Source organism: Trachurus japonicus, chromosome 11, assembly GCF_045865225.1.
Source record: "Trachurus japonicus isolate A0001 chromosome 11, Traja_1.0".
In the NCBI taxonomy this organism is placed as follows: Eukaryota; Metazoa; Chordata; class Actinopteri; order Carangiformes; family Carangidae; genus Trachurus; species Trachurus japonicus.
In genome coordinates, this window is record NC_140917.1 from 4848884 (window position 1) to 4856385 (window position 7502).

The 7502-nt window shown below is 40.1% G+C and overlaps 1 pseudogene across 1 annotated transcript; it reads left to right on the forward strand.

The window, feature by feature from the left end:
* Positions 1 to 1751: 1751 nt before the first annotated feature.
* LOC146977961 (disintegrin and metalloproteinase domain-containing protein 17-like) lies at positions 1752 to 5000 on the forward strand (annotated as a pseudogene). Its single transcript, XR_015037007.1, has 7 exons — positions 1752 to 1902; positions 2000 to 2130; positions 2890 to 3056; positions 3359 to 3415; positions 4384 to 4505; positions 4609 to 4897; positions 4973 to 5000. The product of XR_015037007.1 is annotated as a disintegrin and metalloproteinase domain-containing protein 17-like (transcript).
* Positions 5001 to 7502: the final 2502 nt, after the last annotated feature.

The window sequence follows — 7502 nt, forward strand, 5'->3', positions numbered from 1 at the left end:
TTTTAGACTTTTTAAGACCCCGTGCGATACCCTGTTTATATTCAATATATAAGTATAAGTGCAATGCCATATTTTATGATGCTGTGTATTTCAGGTGTAGGTTAATATACACACACCTCCGAGCCCTGTTGACTGGTTAAAACAAGGTAATCAGTAGATGGAATATAACTTCAGATTTAGTCACGGATCCACCTTCAAACTCTCCTTGTCATGATATTTGAATTAATTATACATCAACACCAAAAAAAAGCATATATAGGATTAACACAACATACAAATGAATAAAATGATCCTAAAAGTATACATTTGTTTATTATTAATTGGATTATTCAACAAAATGTTAAAATTATAAAACCATCCTTCAACCTTAAAGCCCGAGGCGACGTCTTTAAAACAGTTTATTTTGCTCATCAAATGAAGAGAAATTGACTCTGGAGCCTGAAGTCTGTGATTATTGATTAGGATTTTCAATCAATCACTTTTTAATCAAAACACAGCTGCGTTTTTAATCTTCACTGTTTCTGCTCCAACTAAGATAAATAAATCATAATAACATCTGTTCTTTGTCGCAGCAGAGAGAGTGAATCACTACTGCGATTCATCATATGTTTATAATTTACATAATGTGATATTATGTGATAATGAAGTTTAGGTGAAGAGGTGCACTCTGGGAAATATTTTTTGTGAGTTGATGAAATTACTTATCAATATGCGCTTCCATTTAGACCATGATGACGATAAAGTGCAGGACAACACGGTGTTAAAAACAGTTTCTTTTTTTAAAAGGATTTGTAATTTCCATGCTTTTATTTTGAAGGGATGCTGCTATGTTTTAGAAGCCTTACTTCTGATTTCCTGTTTGTCAGACTCAGTTTATTGATCTGGTCACAAACTCATCGATTATTGATTGTAAATGTTAAATTGTTCTAATTTTATTTACTTTACTACTTAGTAACATACTTTCCTTTCTTTGTCTTGTTTATTTGATGTTTGTTTATTTTATTTCATGCTCTTATATCTTATGTTTTGTATTTATTTATATTTACAAGTTTACTATTAGCCTTATTGGTTTGTACATCGATTTATTTGCAAAATAAAGTAAAAAAGCAAAAAACAAAACACCAAACAGAGGGTTGAACAGCTGAGTCGTGTGAGTGGCGGTGAGCGTCCGTTACCTTGACGCCGGCGATCTCGATCATGAACATGGCGGCGCCCAGCAACTGTCCGGCGTGGTAACATCAGAACTTGATGCCGGCCACTTCCTTCACCTCGTGGAAGTTGATGGTCTCGATCTTCTCCATGCTGTCCTCCAGGTCCGTCTCCGTGTAGAGCATGTCGTCTGCCGAGATGTTACTGTCCACACACACACACACACACACACACACACACACACACACACACACACTACACACACACACACACACGCACACACACGCACACACACGCAGAATCAAAACACTGCTGTGTCACAGCTCCACCTGAGCGACAGGCAGCATCACTCCCTCTCTCTTTGTCAGCTGTAAAGTGACTGAGTGTGAGAGTCTGTGAGGGTCCAGATACTATAAACATGGATGGAACAGCACCTACCCACTTTCATGTTACCTTGACAACAACATGTTGACTAATAATTTACAGTTTACTTTCAGAAGCACAAGGTGTGTGAGGGACAGACTCACAACAACAGATGCTCTTGGATCAGATCTGATCAAATCATCTAACAATAACCAAAAAACTAGTGTGTGTGTGTTGTTATGTGTGTTGTGACAGGAAACAGCAGCGAGTGTCCTCCTCCTGAAAACGCTCCCGATAAGACGGCGTGTCTGGACAGCGGCGAGTGTCTGGACGGGGAGTGCGTTCCTTTCTGTCAGGCCGTCCTGAAGCTGCAGCCCTGCGCCTGCAACGGTAACGACCACACCGGCGTGAGACCAAGGTGGTGGTGGTGATGATGATGATGATGCATCCGTCTCAGTCTTGTATCTGTTCCCTCTCGTCTCTATAGAAACCAACGCGTCGTGCAGAGTCTGCTGCCGGAGCACCAGCGGCATCTGCGCCCCCTACCAGGACAAGACGGGCAACTTCCTGTTCCTGCGTAAAGGGAAACCCTGCACCGTGGGCTTCTGTGACGGAGCGGTGAGTGGAAACACACACACACACACACACACACACACACACACACACACACACACACACACGGCAGCTTTAAAACACATTGAAGACAAACTTCTAGCTCAACTACTATGAGTGTGAAAACTATTTATTTGGAACTGAGTTTAGCTGTAATCACAAAGAAATGGCTTAAACCATCTGTTGATGAATGGTATGACATCACACTCATTCCAAATTTGAAGACATCTGAAAGCATTGGAAAGGTATATTTCCCTGAAAAGCCCCTCTTTTGTTTAAGTTTTTGGTTAATTATTTATTTCCTTGTGTTATTATAATAGAAAACACCCCATGTTCACGTGTTATTATATAAAATGCTTTGTAAAAGGGGGAAACCCCCCCCCCAAAAAAAACACATTAAAGACAAGCGGGATGTGAGTGTGTGTAGGTGGGTTTACATGGAGACTTTTTCCTCTTTCTGATTGAATCCTTTCTGAATGAGTCTTTCAGGTCAACTGTTTACATGATTTGATTTTATTGTTTTTATACTTTTGATCGATTTAAGAAAAGGTTTATTCTGCCTCTGTGAAACCGAATGAAACTTGATTTGGTTTGGGCTTGTTTGTTGTGATTGAGCTGTTTATATGGAGCATTTTCATTCAGTTTGGACTCTAAACCGAATCTAATCTGAATATTTGGCTCCATGTAAACACAGCTTGTGTGTATGTGTGTAAACACAGCTTGTGTGTGTGTGTGTGTGTGTGTGTGTGTGTGTGTCTCCTGCAGGGGAAGTGCATGAAGCAGGTGCAGGACGTGGTGGAGCGTCTGTGGGACTTCATCGACAAACTGGACATCAACACGTTTGGGAAGTTTCTGGCCGACAACATCGTGGGGTCGTGGTGGCGTTCTCTCTGCTCTTCTGGGTTCCTATCAGCATCCTGGTCCACTGTGTGGTGAGTCGCTCCGTTCTGTCTCTGTCAGGAACTAAACTAAACTACACACTGTCACACTGTCTGACTGACGCGTTACAGAGATGTATTACGACTAATACTAAGGGATTAAGGTGCTACAGCCAGAATCTGAAGATGATAAAGTCTTTCCTGTCTTTAGTCTGTATAGATCAGGTGGACAGTCATTTAAATATATATTTTATAAGATGTGCAGAGATTAGTTTAGTTTACTCTTGTCTTTTGTCTTTTCTTCTGTGAACAACCTCCTTCAGGATTAATAAAGTTTCTTTATCTTCTTCTCTCAGGACAAGAAGCTGGATAAACAATACGAGCAAACCACAAAGTCTCTGTTCTTCCCCAGTGTGAGTATCTGATTGTGTGTATTTTAGGGATGTCACAATTACTTGTTTTTCACAATTAATGTAATGAAATTGCAGCAAAAGGAGGAAATATGTCTGATACGAATCATTACCTGGGAGAATGGAGGCTCTCTGCCTTCCACCTAGCGTCTCTTGGCTGAAAACCAACCTTGTAAGATCAGAGCCTCCGACCCGGTGTCCCAGCTCTCGTCTCTGCGGCACCGCCACACAAACGTAACCCGTAATCTCTTGTTTATGACAGATAAGACTACACAGATATAAACATGGTAACATGGTAGATGATAAATAACCTTATCCACCGCTCCATGGATTGATTTCTCACCGGCTTAATTGTTGAAAACAAACGCACATGGAGGAGAGGAGGGTTAGAGACAAAGAGGAGGAGAGAGTTCATCTTTAACCATCAAACTAGGGATGTCACGATTACTTATTGTCACAATTCCTCGTGGTATTAAACGCCACAAGTAATCTATCGTAAAGATTTCTAAATACTGTCACTCTCCAAAAAAGATTATATCGGAACCGTATCGGCAGATGTAGCGCCAAAGTAAAGCTAAATGCACAGATACTGGTCCATTTACCTCACGTAACATTAAATTGGTAGGAATTTAAATGTCAGTGTGCCATTTGTAATAATAAAATGTAAAAAATTATTAAAATAAACTCAAACATTTGGTATAGATGACAATTAATGACTTCAATATTTCAAATACTTCCTCTGGGGGAGTAATAATTGGTCCTATATTAATGATACTTAAAATATTTTGTGTATATTATCAATAATGTAGTTATATTTTGACTATATTGATTTTACACATTCATATATAGTGTTGTGAAATTAATTAATGCATAATAATCGTGGTAATCGTACTACCGTGATTATTTATCCAAGAAAATTTATAATCGTGACATCCCTACACCAACTCAACTGACTCTGTTCATTTTCCCAGAATGCCGAGCTCCTGAGCAGCCTGGAGTCCGCGTCCGTCCGGATCTTCAAGCCTCCGACCTTCCCGACCACCAACCTGCGCTTCCAGCCGTCCGGTCCGCAGCAGACCAGCACCGCGCCGGTCTCCGCTTCGGCTTCGGCCCGGTCCAGACTCCTGCTGTCATCATCCTCCTCTTCCTCCTCACCATCCTCCTCCTCCTCCTGCGGTGGCGGCCCCTCCCCCTCCCCCTCCCCCTCCTCCCCCTCCCCCTCCTCTGGACTCCCCCCGCATGGCCACCATCCAGGAGGACCCGAGCTTCGACTCCCACCTGGACGAGGAGGCGCTGCAGGAGGCGTTCGGCCGCCCGGACGCAGCGCTCGGAGCAGCGGCGGCGCTCCTTCGAGGACCTGACGGAGACGAGCGCGGTGAGTCGCAGCGAGAAGGCGCTGATGTTCCGGCTGCAGAGGCAACACCAGATCGACACCAAGGAGGACGCAGTGCTGAGGGACGGGAACGGGACGACGGACGGCGCCCGGTTTGTCCCGCTCACGTCCTCCTGTGCTGGTTTCACAAACTTTTACGACTTTTTTTATTTTTTATTTTCTTAAAGCGGCTCCGTCCTGAAGCCGCCGCACTGACGCTTTGTTGCTGCAGCAGATCTCAGTCTGATCACATCGAGACACATTCAATCAGAAAAACGTTTTTAATGAATTTAATTACAATCAGAGTTCAACCGATTATCGACCGATATTTCCCTTTTTTTTTTTGATAATCGATATCGGCCGTTTTTTTTCACCAATAACCAATAAAATAAATGTATTTTTAAACGCATAAACGCACTCCTTTGGCTCTAACGAAGCCGTCTCTCTTGGCTGTTTAACAATGTCCCAAAGGTTTTCACAGTGAACAAAACAGAAACAAACTGTTGACTGTATTCAGTCTGATCCCTGGTGTGTTATTTTTAAATTTTCATTTTTACTGCAAATGAATATCGGTTAAATATCGGTTTCCTTGATTACTAATAATCGGTATCAGTATCGACCCTGATAAAACCATATCAGTTGATCCCTAATTATAATAAGAAAAAGAAAAAGAAACAAAACGTCTCCTTCCAGTCGTCCTCCTGTGTGGTCAGACCGTGGTTTCAAATCGCTGCTCAGTCCGTCCTCTCCGCGTCTCTTTAACGTCCTTTAGTGACTCGAACTAACATATTGTCCTGTTGAAGCTGTGGCAGCGAGGGCCGCTGCTGGGTATCGAACCTTCTCCAGGTATCAAACCGTCGTTGGTGCTGATTGAACGGTGCTCAGATCAGATGTTGCTTCCACAATCAAACTGTGTTTAACTGTGGTGATCGATCATCTGGTCAATACTTTATTCGTCCAATAAAATGTCGCTAAAGCTCCGATTGGTCCCCGCCAGCCACCGTACAAACTCAGACCAACTCGTCTTCTGATGACACACTACACGATACGACCAGCAACTGTACGCTCCTACGTCCGTTTTTAGTTCTTGAACGTCCCACCAAAGATTTTTTTTTGCTCCTGAATGTTACACGTTTATTTCTGTTACATAAAGTCGTCGTTCACTTTTATAGCTGAAGCCCGGCTCTCGTTTTAGTTCCCTAAAGGCCAAATGTAACGCTTGTTGTAGCTCAGTCATCAGTCAAACTGTTGCTGAGTTGAACTTAATGTTTCAAAAAGGTTCAACTTCAATATGACAATCATTTATGTGCACAGAGTTTCTGTCTAATGAGAGAAAAACATTTATTTCTAACTGACGCTATTGAGACAAAGTGTTTGTCACCAGCATTTTATAGAAACAGCATCAACACAACATGTTGTAATAATGGATAATGTTGTTAAAAGCTTTAGAAATATTATATATTTTATCACAACAGCACAAAAAATGCCAAAGATTTGACGTTGTCAACTTCTAATTTGTGGTTATTTGATGTTTTTTTTTTGTCTTTACATCAGAATCAATTGTTTTTTTTTTTACTGTGTGATAGACTAATTGATTAATTAATAGTCAAAATGATTATTAGTTGCAGCTTCAAAAGGTCAAAGTGCACTGAGAGTCAATGACACGTGCAGCTGCCAAATAAAAAAACAGTAAAAAGTCAAAAACACAGAGGTCAAAGTTTTATTTTTAAGGCTCAAAATGTTTTTATAATTCTATAAATGATATTAATAAAGTACAAATAGGGTTAAAATAGGTTGGAGAGTTTAAAGGGTTAAAAAGTGTTTCTGTTTTAAGACTCAGTGGGAATCGAACCCTTGAACGTGACAGTGTTAAGTGCCTTCAACTCGACCCACTGAGCTACATGACACCGTATTTTATATCACATAAATGTTCATCATCTCCTTAAAACCACTAAAACCTGTCAATCAATTGTATTTACTGTGTATCACATCTGCAACAATAAGCTGATTAATTGATTGAATGTTGATCAGCAATGAAACAAATAATTTAAGTCGTTTTTCAGTCAATAATTGTGATTGATAAATGGATAGCTCAACTGTTTTGTTTTTTTTTTATAATAAATTGAATATTTGATTGAAGGGACTTTTGATACATTTTAAGTTACATTGGGCATTTTTTTTTTTACTATTTTGTAAATTTTTATAGACAAAATGTTAAATCACTTAATAAAAATAAAGGAAAAACTTAAAACTTCAGTATAAAATTGTCCTAACCTAAACAGTTTTAAAACACCTCCCTGTTATTTTATTTTATCCTGGTTTGAGGTCAGTTATCTGAACATTTCACCTGTTTGTTTCTTACTGTACGAGGGCAGGTTATTATTATATCTTTGTATAAAATATCGTTGTGTTGTTGCTTTTATTTTTGTGACTGTGTCTGTTTTTTTTTTGGGGGGGGGGGGGGGATAAAGACACAGATGTTAAACTTCAGAGTGTTTTCAGCTGTTTGGTTTGTGTCACTCGAGCTGTTTGGTACCAGAGTTTATTCTCATCACATGTTTTTACTGTGTCAGATTTATTTTGTGGTAAGTTTTGTGTTTTTTTGTCGATTGATTGAAGCCATATTATCGTTTTAAATGTTTATTTTTGACATGTCAGAGCTCAACGTGCCTTCTCTTCTCTTCTGTGGTATTCAAATGCACTTGTCAGTATTTTTAA